This window comes from Trachemys scripta, chromosome 10 (assembly GCF_013100865.1).
Source record: "Trachemys scripta elegans isolate TJP31775 chromosome 10, CAS_Tse_1.0, whole genome shotgun sequence".
In the NCBI taxonomy this organism is placed as follows: domain Eukaryota; kingdom Metazoa; phylum Chordata; order Testudines; family Emydidae; genus Trachemys; species Trachemys scripta.
This window is the reverse complement of record NC_048307.1, coordinates 82,762,672-82,777,755: the sequence shown is the minus strand read 5'-3', so window position 1 is coordinate 82,777,755 and position 15,084 is coordinate 82,762,672.

Sequence of the window (15,084 nt, the reverse complement as noted above, 5' to 3'; positions counted from 1 at the left end):
GAGAGTAAAATTTCTTTCCCTCTGTTTAAAAGTGCCCACATTTCCAGTGTCCGACTTGGTACATCGCTACACAAGAGTGTTATGGAAAACAGAAAACAGAGACAATCTTTCACTGATATTGGAAACAAACTTTCCCAGCAATATAATTTACAAGGGGCGGGAGGCTTGCTGTATGGCGGAGTGCTGAGGTCAGGTAGCACCAGTTTAACTATGCTACATTACAGTCAGACAGCTGCAGCCAGAGTTAGACCAACTGGCAAGGAGACGGCTACCCTCCAGATGGAATATAGGGGTCCAAGAACATGTAAGGCAGTGTTTCTCAAACTTGGGATGCCGCTTTTGTAGGGAAAGCCCCTAGCGGGCCGGGCCGGTTTGTTTACCTGCCCCACCTGCAGGTCCGGCTGATCGCGGCTCCCACTGGCCGCGGTTCGCCGCTCCAGGCCAATGGGAGCTGCGGGAAGCGGCGCGGGCCGAGGAACGTACGCAGCGAACTGCGGCCAGTGGGAGCCGCGATTGGCCGGACCTGCGGATGCGGCAAGTAAACAAACCGGCCTGGCCCGCCAGGGGCCTTCCCTGAATAAGTGGCGGCCCCAGTTTGAGAAACACTGATGTAAGGCATGCCACAAACACCTAGGGATCCTCAGAGCCAAGCCACACTTGGGTGTGGGGCAGGTCTTCATAGTCAGAGGAAAGAAACTGGCCTCCGGCCGCGAGTGAAGAGAAGCCACTAAGGGAGAGAACTTGCAGCTTTGGTCCAGAAGGATGAATTATCTAGCAGAGGAAATGCTCTAAAAAGGACAGAGCATTTACTATTTCAGCTACAAAACACAGCCACTGCCAAGGGGGTGTTGGCCTCTGCAAGCAAGATGCAATGCATTATGGGTTGTCATCTGCACACAAATAATGTGGATAGATAACATCGGGGTTAAACCAATAACATCCAAATATTCAGAGTCAAGGCTGAAATGCCGCTGTTATCACAGCTGACCATCCCTGCTCACCTCACCAGGAAGGTGGTTTATCAAAGGGCTACTGGTATGTATCAAAACACTGGGAGACTTCCAGCCTCTCCGCGCAGGCTGCTCACTAATCCTCAATAGAGCACGTCCACTTCTAATCGTGAACGATCCGCACGGGCTGCCCAGACCAAGGCCAGCTTTGACTCTGCTCTCTGATAGGAGTAGGCTGAGCCTCATTGACGTCAGCAGAACTGTAATTTAGGTGTATTCAGTTATTCATTTAATTTACAATTTATTTAAACTGCAAGGGACGAGACTGTCTCTGACGCTGCGTTTTCCCAGTGCTGAGTAGGGGCTTTCCCGGGTGCTACCGGAAAACGAACAAACAATACCTAACAATAACAAGACTTCTGTGCATAGCAGCTTGCAGGATCGGGGCCAAACTGGTCTGCATTCAATGCCTGCCCCTCAACGGCTCCGTGCACACTAACAAAGCCAGGCAAAGCGATGCAATAGTTTGGCAAGGCCTGGAACATATTCCACCCTTTCTAGCACACACAGCCTGGCACCCAGGGGTACGTCTACACAGCCCACAGCAGCAAGACGCAGGGTCCAGGTCGACAGACTCAAGCTGGTGCTAAAAATAGCCGTGTAGACGTGCAGCTCCCGCTGTGGCCCGGGCTTTGAAGCCTAGGGAGGGGGCGGGTTTCAGCTCCCGAGTTCCTGCCGGAGCTGCCATGTCTACACAGCTAGCGCCGCAACGCAAGCCCCCAGTCTGTTGAGCCAGGCTCCGAGGTTCGCTGCCACTTGCTGGGTAGACATCCGCCTAGGAAGGCCTCCCAGACAAGACAGCGCAGGCTGGTGTGAACGGTACATCTAGCTAGCAGGGGCTGAAGGCCCTGAGCCAGCCTGGAGCCCTGCATCCTGGAGGGAATTCACCCGGTGGAGAACATCCCCTGCTGCCACTACCTGCCTCTCACAGGCTCTCCAGTTCAGCTGGAGAACTGAGCTTGTGTATCCCTAGCTGCTCCGGCCACGCCCCTCCATGGCCAGCACTGCTCACTTTCTGGGATGAACGGACCCCGGCCGCTCCCCAGGAGAGGGGCTGCTGTGCTCAATGCTGCACCTCACTTCTGGGGGACGTTGTGCCACTGAGGGGTCACTCACCAGAAACTAATACAGGGCCCAATCCGATGCCCAGCAAAGTTAATGGGAGTCTCTCCATTAGCATCTGTGGCGTTGGCTCAGACCAAAGACCAGGCTGGGAGCGATGCTGGGTTAAAGAGCAGAGAGATCGAGGGAGTGCTTTGACAGCATTTGGAAAGCCATTTACTGGACTCTCTCTTTGCATGCCTCTGCGTGACCCCCTAAAAAAGACCATTGACGTCAGTCAGAGGAAACAGTAAGGTTTGAAGTATAATACACACTGGGAATTGGGCTGTGGCTACAAAAACAGAGCATCTAGAATGAGGTTTACTTGCCCTGGACAGAACAGACCCTGATTTATACCACTTCTTCCTTTCTTGTTTAATCCAAACCATAGAATGCCGAGTGAAAATTGTCCTCATTTTAGGTCAGTAATACAATTTCTTTACAAAAATCTGTACCGGTGATCCATCGAAGTGCTAACAGCCTGTGAGTGTCTCATAGATCATCTGCTTTTCTCATTATTAAAGGACTGTGTGTGTAGTTTGGAAAGCTGGATGAGAGAAAGCCATAACACATCTGCTTTTAACTTAAGGCTCCGGGGTGTTTAGAGTTTCTGTACCAGACAAGATGAAAGTTAACACAAAAACTATTCTCATCTGGGTGTTCTGGACTGTCTATGGCATTATTTATTTCAGATTGTCCCATTTCTCTTTCTATTCTATTCTGTTTCAGCAAAAAAGAGAGAACTGGTTAGATATTTCGGAATGCTGTCATACAACAAAATATGTAGGCTAAGCGATAATTTAATAATCATTAATAATAATTAAATTATTATTTAAATTACCTTAGTGCCTATGACCTCCCATCAGGAGCCACTGTGCTAGGTGTTGTAACGAACAGAAGAAAACAGATGGTCCCACCCTGACCCAAAGAGTTGACAATTTAAGTTTTGTACTGCAGTAATGAGCTATTATCCCAAAGAAGAGAACATCATTTGAATGGGAAAATAGCAGCATCAGCGTCTTGCACCTGTGGAGATTCAAGTTCCAAGCCTGCTCAGCCACCAGTGAAAACAGTCTGTTGGTATCAATCCAGACGTTCATAGAAGTTCATCGACTTAACCAAAATCTGAGTCTTTGTCCAGGAAAAGGTTCAATAATTGACCTACGGGGATGACTTGGAGATACTTTTATGGCATGTGTCATATGCATTCACAAAGCTACATGGATATACATCTTGAGAGAGCACAAGAGTTGCGGAGAAACATTTTAAAAATATGTTCCATTATAACTATTGTACACGAACGTCATCCCAGAAATTCTGTGTAGCTGTTAAGCCCCTTCAGTTGGTTTTACCCAAATGTCACCATTTCAGTGGGGAAACCCTTATTTGAGCAATAACTTCTTGCTAAATCTTTTTAATTTTGAAAACCAACTTACTGCCAGATTTCAATATGAGACTAACAATCTCCCCCAGATATCATGGATGCTAGTTTCAGATACAGAGAAATTTTTTCCAGCTTTGCAGGCTAAATATTTTATCTGTATGGGACAACCTGGTGAAGGCTACATGTGTTTATAAGAATTGGAAAAGGAGAACTAAATGCAGAACGTGCATTCTCAGGAACCCAGCGAACGCAGGACCTGGGTGCAATAGAATTTATATGCCAAAAGTTCTAAATTTGGACATCACAAGGAGCAGAATCAAACCTGACTCCCCTCTCCCCCCACCACACCTCACACAGACCCAGTCTAGTTATTATCAAGCCACATAGTTGAGGACAAAGCTGAAACACCAGGAATTGCCCATCTTTCAGAACTTCTAGGTAGACAGGATGTTATTTAAAGAAAAAGAGAAATTTTCTATCAAGAGGGAACATCAACCTGGAGGGCCAGGCACATGAAAGACACTGATTTGTTCCCATTTCTGAACAGAACTAGAGAGTTTAAAGGCTATTTAAGATGCACTATCTAGTTATTTATATTGGGAAGTATCTGGCTTCTGATTTGACTCTTCATATTGGCCATCGCCCTTCGGTATCAGTTCTTGGCCCTACACTATTTAACATTTTTATCAATGATCAGGAAGAAACATTAAATTATCGCTGATAAAATTTGCAGATGACCCACAAATTGGGGGAGTGGTAAATAACGAGGAGGACAGGTCACTGATTCAGAGTGATCTGGATCACTTGGCAATCTGGGTGCAAACAAACAATATGTGTTTTAAGATGGCTAAATGTCAATGTGTGCATCTAGGAACAAAGAACACAGGCCATCCTTACAGGATGGGGGACACTATCCTGGGAAGCAGGGACTCTGAAAAAGATGTTGGGGTCATGGTGGACAATCAGCTGAACATGAGCTCCTAGTCTGATGCTGTGGCCAAAAGAGCTAATGTGATCCTGGGATGCATAAACAGGGGAATCTCGAGTAGGAGTAGAGAGGTTCTCTCACTTCTGTTTTTGGCACCGGTGTAACTGCTGCTGGAATCCTGTGTCCAGTAGTGATGCCCACAGTTCAAGAAGGATGTTGCTAAATTGGAGAGAAGAAGAGCCCAGAGAATGATTAAAGGATTAGAAAACCTGCTTTGTAGTGATGGACTCGAGGAGCAAAATCTATTCAGCTTAACAAAGCGATGGTTAAGCGGTGACTTGATTATAGTCTATAAGTATCTACATGGTGAACAAATATTTATTAATGGGCTCTTCAATCTAGGAGAGAAAAATATAACATGATATAATGGCTGGAAGTTGAAGTTAGACAAATTCAGGCTGGAAATAAGGCACACATTTTTAACACTGAGAGTAATTAACCATTGGAGCAATTTACCAAGGGTCGTGGTGGATTCTCCATCACTGACAATTTTTAAATCAAGATTGGCTCTGTTTCTAAAAGCTCTGCTCTAGGAATTAGTGTGGGGCCTGTGTTACACAGGAGGTCAGACTAGATGATCACAATGGTCCCTTCTGGCCTTGGGATCTATAGATCTATAAATAAAGTCTTTTCAGCTGATGGCCTTCTTAGCACAGAGCTGTGGTATATCCAGTTACAAGTCCCAGCAGGAGTGGACTGACACTCTCCAGGGCCCATATCCACCCTATCTCTGCACCCATTACACACACAACAGTGCACATTAATTTTCCATCCTGCTAGAAGAGTCAGGGTCACATGACTGCCCCTCCTTCCCGTGGGTCACATGAAGTTGTCATCCTTGTATGCGAATGGATGGCATCTCTTCTCTACCTCAGTTTCTGCACCTGCAGCCATCAGTTATATACTGCACCACCTGCTCGTGGCCCACTCCTGTTGCCCTGGATCCTAAGACCCTGCCATAATCCAACCCTGCTGCCCTGTCTCCATCATTTCTATGCACTTGATTTAAAGAAAGGGGATGCAGTTCTGAAGCAGAAGTGTCCAGTGGAAGGACACTGCAGGGCTTCTACTCACCCACCAAGGAGCTGGGGCCTCCTAGCACCCAAGGGAGAATGGAGGGAAACCAGGACCGTACAGACCTTGCTATTATTGGTATGGGATTTTAGCTCTAGGTAAGTTTGCTCCTGGTCCTACAGACCCTGCAAGACCTGGTGTATTTCCATCGACGGGCAAGAGGGGGTGTGGGAGAATGGCTCCAGCTTACATGCAGCAAAAATCCTGCGAAACACTGAGTGACGTTCTCCCCCTACCCCCACAACTCACCAGGAGCTGCTCACGGGGAGAAGCCAAAACTCCAGCAGCTTTGCCGGGGCTGCTAAACTCTCATCCCAGCTCCGCCTACATGCCCCTACAAGGGCCGAGTCCCCTGCCACCTTACCGACTGCAACAAGAGCAGAGGGCTCACAGCACCAGGCAGGACTGGACCCTCTGGCAGGCTCAGGGTTAACAATGTCCCATTCAAAGGCTTTTAAAAACATTATTTACAGCTCCTTCCTCCTCAAGGGTAAATTTGCTGTCACCTCATTAAGCACAGACACAAGCCTTTAAACAGGCTCAGGCAGGGATATTTACAGCCCTGTGTTGCTGAATTTGGGCTGGAGATCTAAATTCACAACATGAAAGCAAACCTCCAAGTGCAGTTGCGAGCCGTCCTGCTGGAGTTCTGGTGAACAGCTGTGTCCCCCAGAAGAGATTTGCCCTCCGCAGACACGCGAGGCGGAGCTGCCCTCGGCCACCACTGCGGGTTTGCAACGACACCGAGACCTATTAGCAGCCTTGCTGGGAGAAGCCCATTAGTTGAAAGGGAGGCAGGGCCATAAATACGAACATGAATCCTTCCTCTGTGCCAACGCTGCTATGCTATTTCCCCTCTCCGCCCACTCGGCATAGCTCTATTCCTCGCACTCTTTCCATGATTGATCCTTTAATTAGCCTTTCTGGCTGTATAAATCATTGGTAATATTTAAAGGGTTGCATAAGCCCTGTGGAGCAGCCTGCTGATTTTAATGGGGGCCCAAAGAAATTAAGGATTAAAGGTGGAAGGGGGCTAGGTAGCTCCTGATTAACGTGATCTTGTGGGGGATAATTCCTAACAGTAACTCATGCCCACTTACCAGATGGAATAAACTGGCACTTTCTTTAATGGGGGACGAAAATGAATATCCTTCCAACAGGATTTTATCCCAGGCACATGTTTCCCATTATGCCGGGCAAACGTGCCAGCCTGACGTTTACATAAAACCTTTTATGGGCTTCATTTGGGGCCCCAACTGGGACTGATACTGAACGGCTCTAAGCAAAACGAGTCCTCATTTCTCCGGGTGGAGTCTCATTCCACCACGCAAAATACCACTTGCTTGCCAAATGTGCTCTACCGTGGAATGGTTACACCCTTGCTTGAGGGGCCGAGCCAAGAAGAATCCCAGTGCCCCGCTCTCGCCGCCGATGGAGCTTGGCTCTTTTAGCCTCGGTTTTATAGCATAGGAAAGGCCGGTTGTGCGTCGCTACATTTGCCAGCTATGAAAAGCTAAATGATGTGGGAAGAGCGATCAAGTATCAATATGCAGCATTCTCTATCATTGCTGATAAGACCCTCCCATCCTGAGTCTTCCCCTGGGGGAAAGCAAGGGTTTCCATTCCACAGCTGCCCACAGCGTGGGGAGAAGTTTGATTTAATTTGGACAGACCAGGGAAATAGCCAATAACGACAAAATCAGGGCCTAGGTCTCTGTTTGCCCATTAAGTCCTTGTCAGGAATACCAAAGCCTTACCTTGATATGGATCCCGCAGAGTAGAATCAGTGAGTCACTGAAAAAGAGGGAGTCCCGGGGGGCTCATGGGACTACTGGAGAGCAGGAGAGTTACTAAGAGTCTGATTCTTCTCCCACGTCCAGTGATGGGAATGGAGCCATATCGGTGTTAAGGGCAGGAGCACCAGGCCTGACCGGGGTGAGTGAGGGGTGAGGTCGGGAAAGCAGGTCTCACTGGCGGAAGTACAGAGAGTGGGGGTGAGGGTTAGAAGAGGAGCTCTTTCTGGCATGCTAGTCAAGACTCAGGCAGAAGACTTAGCCACAATGGCAGGGCCCGGGACTGCACCTGAATGCCATCGCAGATTGTTGTCTGAGAAAGCTCTGTAGGTGCCATTCACGGCAACAATGTTCTGGGACTGCCCCCTCCAAAGCCCAGCTACTTTCACATGTCATGGGGCAGTCACAGGCAAAGGCAAGTGTGCAGGAGGTGGTATATGTGCCTTGGCTTCTAGAGACCAAATGAGGCCAATGCTATTATTAGTCTAACCCAGAATGATCTGGGCATAAAGTGAAAGTTTGTAAGGCTGTAAGAACATAAGAATGGCCACACTGGGTAAGACCAGTATCTTATCTTCTGACAGTAGGTGGTGCCCGATACTTCAGAGGGAATGAACAGAACCGGGCAATTTATTGGGTGATCCATCCCCTGTCGTCCAGTCCCAGCTTCTGTCCGTCAGATGTTTAGGGACACCAGGAACATGGGATTGTGTCTCTGACCATCTTGGCTAATCGCCATTGATGGACCCATCCTCCATGAACTTATCTAGCTCTTTTTTGAGACCAGTTATACTTTTGGCCTTCACAACATCGCCTGGCAATGAATTCTCCAAGTTGACTGTGCGTTGTGTGGAGAAGGACTTCCTTATGTTTGTTTTAAAGCTGCTGCCTATTAATTTCATTGGGTGACCCCTGGTTCTTGTGTTATGCAAAGGGGTAAATAACATTTCCGGATTCACTTTATTCACACCAGTCATGATTTTATAGACCCCTACCCAGGGCCGGCTTTAAGCCGATTCGGCCGATTCCCCGGAATGGGGCCCCGCGCCTAAGAGGGCCCCGCAATGTCCGGGGCTGCCGGTGGAGCGGAAAAAAAAAAAAAGCTGTGTCCTGCTTCTCCCCCCTCCCTCCAGCTCTTGCACCGCCATACAGCTGATCAGAGCAAGCCTGGGAGGGAGGGGTGAGGAGGAGCGGCGTGCTTGGGGAAGATGCGGGGCCAGGGCAGGGATTTGGGGAGGGATCCAATGGGGCAGTGAGGGGGTGGGGCTGGGGGTGGGGCCAGGGCGGGGATTTGGAGAGGGATCCAATGGGGCAGGGAGGGGCGGGGCTGGGGGAGGGGTCAGGGCGGGGATTTGGGGATGGATCCAATGGGGCAGGGCCGGGGCGGAGTTGGGACGGGGGGGCACGAGACAATTCACGTCCCGGTGTGGGGCCCCGCACCTGCTAAAGCCGGCCCTGCCCCTACCACATCCTCCCTCAGTCATCTCTTTCCCAAGATTAAAGGTCCCACTCTTATTAATCTCTGCCCATATGGAAGCTGTCCCATACTGCTAATAATTTTTGTTACCCTTCTCTGTACTTTTTCCAATGCTAATATATCTTTTTTGAGATGTGGCGACCAGAACTGCATGCAGTATTCAAGGCATGGATGTACCATGGATTTATTTAGTGGCATTATGATATTCTCTTTCTTATTATCTGTCCCTTTCTTAACGGTTCCTAACATTCTGTTCGCTTTTTTGACTCCTGCTGCACATTGAGCGGACATTTTCAGGGACTCTCCACACTGACTCCAAAATCTCTTTCTTGAGTAGTAACAGCTAATTTAGACCCAGTCATTTTGTAAGTGTAGTTGGGACTATGTTTTCCAATGTGCATTAGTTTGAATTTATCAACGTTGAATTTCATCTGCCATTTTGTTGCCAAGTTACCCCATTTTGTGAGATGCCTCTGTAACTCTTCACAGTCTGCTTTGGACTTAACTATCTTGAGTAATTTTGTATCATATGCACATGTTTCCTCCTTTTTCCAGATCATTTATGAATATGTTGAACAGCACTGGTCCCAATACACATCTTTGGGGGAGGACCTGCTATTTACCTCTCTCCACTGTGAAAACTGATCATTTATTCCTACCCTTTGTTTCCTATCTGTTAACAAGTCACTGATGGATGAGAGGACCTTCCCTCTTGTCCCATGACTGTTTAGTTTGCTTAAGGGCCTTTGGTGAGGGTTCTTGTCAAAGGATTTCTCGAAGTCCAAGTACATTATATCCACTGGATCACCCTTGTCCATGTTTGCTGTCCCCTCAAAGAATTCTAGTAGATTGGTGAGGCATGATTTCTCTTTACAAAAGCTGTGTTGACTTTTCCTCAACATATCGTGTTCATCTGTCTGATAGTTCTGTTCTTTACTATAGTTTCAACCAATTTGGCAGGTACTGAAGTTAGGCTTACAGGCCTGTAATTGCCAGGATTGCCTCCGGAGCCTTTTAAAAAAAATTGGCGTCACCTTAGCTATCCTCCAGTCACCTGGCACAGAGGCTGTAACTGGTGGTGCAGGGAATGTTGTACTCTGTGAAGGGCTGTGCTGACATCATCATGCCTGGGTGCACTCTCCATTTCCCAGCATCCCTAGGATGCTGGTGTGTAAATAAAAACAGTCAATGCCTTACTCATCCATCAGGAGCACCGTGAATATTCAGCTCTAGGGATGGGGCTGGTCATCGTCCCATCTTGGCATGATCAAAATAACTATGCTTTATCATTTGACTTTGGGTCTCTGGGCCAGATCCCAGCCAGTTCTGTGCCATCAGCCACTCACAGAGGGGTGTGCTGTTTGTATGCCATGGACAGGAGGCAATATACCCACCACATGCTGTGCTCTGGCAATCCTTTGCCAAGGCAACAGTCCATTGCCATGTGATGCAAGTAAGAATAGCCCTCAGGTTGCTCTGAATTGTGCCAGGGTCCGAACCGGCCTCCAGTTAGCTTCAGAACCTGGGAGAAAAGGGGTGGAAAGGTGGCACAAAACCCAGCATAACTCCACCAATGGACCTGAAAATCAAGCCCTACTCATTGCTTTTAGATGGGCTCTCTCCTTCCTCCTTTCTTTTCCCTAAGGTACTTGGAATGCTAATTGTTAGTTCATTATATAAGCAGGCAAATGTGCATCTCCATGTAAAATGATGCGCTTCTCCTGTTCCTCTTAATTCTTGTGTTCAACCTTCATAGTCTAATCAAGTTAGTGTGGTTCTGAGCCTGAGCAAGCCCAGCGCCCTGCACATACGGTAACTGAATAACAGCCTGAGAAGCAAGATCCTCAGATGCTTACGTTGTCATGGAATCCATGAAACAAGATTAATCAGGGCAGAAGAAAAGAAAGTGAGAAATCGGAGACTATATAGGGATGATCAGAGAAGGTGAGAAGAGGTTTTTTTCATGGAACGCCAATAATATGCTTATTTGGGGATCCCCAAGCATTTTAAAACACTCATGGATAGATTTTGCTTCCCTTACTTAGGCCGAGTAAAACATTAGTCCATGAGTAGCTTCATCAGGCTACGCAGAGAATAAGGGGCTACTCATGGTGTGTATGGGATCAGAAAATGACCCAAATTGATTAACCTTCATATTGCCCTTGTTAGATCCTATAGGTCAGAATCATTACCTTCACTGGACAGGTGGTGGGCTGAGGCTCAGAAATTACTTGCAACTTGTCCAAACTCCCACAGCTAGTCAGTGGCAAAAATGGGAATAAAAAAAAATAAAATGTGACTCTCAGTGCCCTGTTCAAATCATCAGGACACACCACCTCAATTAACTGCATTCCCAGAGCGGACTGGGGCGGGGCAGAGAATGGGGTGGTGGGAAGGGTCTGGGTATCCAGGAGTCCATCAATCTCGTTGCCTTTGAAAGACTGAGGCATGCTGCATGCACCCAGAAAGCTCTCTTCCTTTTTAGTTAATGAAACAGCCTTGATTTGTCTATGGTCACCTCATCTACTGCAAAGACTCTCTGCTCCCCAAATCCAATGATCATGTTCAGTAGCGAGGTGCCCGACACAGGCACACACAGCAGATCCACTATCTAGAGCCCTGTATTTCCTCAGGAGAATATTCTACTCCAAGTAAGGGCTCAATTACTCAGAAAAAAATTACTTTAGTGCCCAGGGAACATACCTCCTCAGGACACACTGTGGGTTCCGGGCACTCTGTCTATCCTCTCCGCTGTGCAAATGGCTTGACAAAGAACACTACCCAGCAGCTTCCCAAAGCTGGAATTCCGGTCCTGACCCCAGCTCTGAGCCAACACCCGCAGGAATCCAGGGAAAAGCTCCCACTGACCTAAAAGGACATTGAATCAGGTCCAGGATGCTTTTCCACCCTCAAAAGGACATGCTGATCTATTACCCTGAGGTCACGCACACATTATTTTTCATATTCATTATTGGAAAACAATGATTCCCTGTTAAAAAGATTCTGCTCTGAAAGACATGCGAAACCTTGGTAAACAACAAAAGGGACTTTTTAAAAATAAACCCAAATTGTGACAATTCCATTTAAACGTGGTCTTTGTGCTGTAACGAAAAGCTGTGATCCAGCCAGTTCTTTTCCTCTAACTGAGTGTGACAAGGGCATTCTGTCTTAAATCAAGCAGCGTAGACTTTGCTTGGCTACACAGCTGACAGCTAGATGGGGGCTAGACTTTATCTTTTACTCACCTAGAAAATGAACTCAATGGGCTGGATTCATTAGAGAGCAGGACAGGTGGATCATTTTCATTCTTTGCAGTTTGCTGACTGAATTTGCCATTCCCTAGCCATTCTTCATCTGCTTTCCCACGTTTTGAACGAATAGTTGTAGATGTCAGTTTTCGCTGCTGATATTTTAGACAGCTGGCTCCTTTGGGAGAAGGAACCATCACCCTGTAGCCTTTAGAAAGGACCATTTCCCAAGCGTGAAGCAGAGAATGGGACTTAACACAAGAACTGGTTAATAAATTTAAGCTGATAGGTGAAGGTGGCTGGACTAAAGAGCAATGCCTGTATTCCAGAATATGGAAAAAACAGATATCACTTATCCTATTTCTGGGGTCTATGTCAGCCTGGCACACGTAGGAGAAGACCCAGGACTGTTCTAACTTATGCTGGCTGGAACAGACCCAGTTTGCCAGAGCGTGGCATGCTGGGGGCCATGTCCCCAGCATGCATGATGCTGAATGAGGGGCAGGAGCAGAAGGCACAGAGCTGGCTGTGCTGGCTTTACACCAGCCGGGGATTCCCCTATACAAAGGGAACCGCTGCTTGCGGAGCTCTCACTGCCCTTGGCACATCAGAGCCTAGCTTCCAGCCCCACGTTTTCTTTTATTTAATAAGAGCATAACAGCCACACTGGGTCAGACCAAAGGTCCATCTAGCCCAGTATCCTGTCTTCAGACAGTGGCCAATGCCAGATGCCCCAGAGGGAATGAACAGAACAGGGAATCAAGTGATCCGTCCCTGTCGCCCATTCCTAGCTTCTGGCAAATAGAGGCTAGGGACACCATCCCAGTCCATCCTGGCTAATAGTCATTGATGGACCTATCCTCCATGAATTTATCTAGTTCTTTTTTTGAACCCTGTTATAGTCTTGGCCTTCACAACATCCCCTGGCAATGAGTTCCACAGGTTAACTGTGCGTTGTGTGAAGAAATACTTCCTTTTATTTGTTTTAAACCTGCTGCCTATTAAGTTCATTTGGTGACCCCTAGTTCTTCTGTTATGAGAAGGAGTAAATAACACGTCCTTGTTTACTTTCTCCACACCACTCATGATTTTATAGACCTCTATCATATCCCCCCTTAGTCATCTCTTTTCCAAGCTGAAAAGTCCCAGTCTTATTACTCTCTCCTCATATGGAAGCCAATTCATACCCCTAATCATTTTTGTTGCCCTTTTCTGAACCTTTTCCAATTCCAATATATCTTTTTTGAGATGCAGCGGCCCCATCTGCACGCAGTATTCAAGATGTGGGCAAACCATGGATTTATATAGAGGCAATATGATATTTTCTGTCTTGTTATCTATCTCTTTCTTAATGATTTTCAATATTCTGTTTGCTTTTTTGACTGCCGCGGCACATTGAGTGGATGTTTCAGAGAACTATCCATAATGACTCCAATATCTCTTTCTTGAGTGGTAACAGCTAATTTAGACACCATCATTGTATATGTATAGTTGGGATTATGTTTTCCAATGTGCATTACTTTGCATTTATCAACACTGAATTTCATCTGCCATTTTGTTGTCCAGTCACCCCGTTTTGTGAGATCCCTTTGTAACACTTTGCAGTCTGGTTTAGACTTAACTATCTTGAGTAGTTTTGTATCATCTGCAAATTTTGCCACCTGACTGTTCACCCCTTTTTCTAGATCATTTATGAATATGTTGAATAGGACTGGGCACAGTACAGACCCCTGGGGGACACCACTATTTATCTCTCCATTCTGAAAACTGACCATTTATTCCTACCCTTTGTTTCCTATCTTTTAACCAGTTACCAATCTATGAGAGAAGCTTCCCTCTTATCACGTGGCAGCTTACTTTGCCTAAGAGCCTTTGGTGAGGGACCTTGTCAAAGGCTTTCTGAAAATCTAAGTACATTATACTCACAGGATCCCCCTTGTCCACATAGAATCATAGAATCATACAACTAGAAGGGACCTTGAGAGGTCATCTAGTCCAGTCCCCTGCACTCGTGGCAGGACTAATTATCTGACCATTCCTGACAGGTGTTTGTCCAACCTGCTCTTAAAAATTTCCAGTGATGGAGATTCCACAACCTCCCTAGGCAAGTTATTCCAGTGCTTAACCACCCTGACAGTTAGGAAGTTTTTCCTAACGTCCAACCTAAACTCCCTTGCTGCAATTTAAGCCCATTGCTTCTTGTCCTATTCTCAGAGGTTAAGGAGAACATTTTTTCTTCCTCCTTCTTGTAACAACCTTTTACATACTTGAAAACTGTTATCATGTCCCCTCTCAGTCTTCTCTTTTCCAGACTAAACAAACCCAATTTTTTCAATCTTCCATCATAGGTCATGTTTTCTAGACTTTTTTTTTGTTGCTCTTCTCTGGACTCTCTCCAATTTGTCCACATCCTTCCTGAAATGTGATGCCCAGAACTGGACACAATACTCCAGTTGAGGCCTAATCAGCGGAATAAAGCAATAGAATTACTTCTCGTGTCTTTTTTACAATACTCCTGCTAATACATCCCAGGATCATATTCTCTTTTTTTGCAACAACGTTACACTGTTGACTCATATTTAGCTTGTGGTCCACCATGACCCCCAGACCCCTTTCCGCAGTACTCCTTCCTAGGCAGTCATTTCCCATTCTGTATGTGTGCAACTGATTGTTCTTTCCTAAGTGGAGTACTTTGCATTTGTTCTTATTGAATTTCATCCTATTTACTTCAGACCATTTCTCCAGTTTGTCCAGCATACTTGTTGACCCCCTCAAAGAATTCTAATAGATTGGTGAGGCATGATTTCCCTTTACAAAAACCATGTTGACTCTTCCCCAACAGATTATGTTTATCTAGGTGTCTGACAATTTTGTTCTTTACTATAGTTTCAACCAGTTTGCCCAGCACTGAAGTCAGGCTTACTGACCTGTAATTGCTGGGATCACCTCTGGGGTCCTTTTTAAAAATTGACATCACATTAGCTATCCTCCAGTCATTTGGTACAGGAG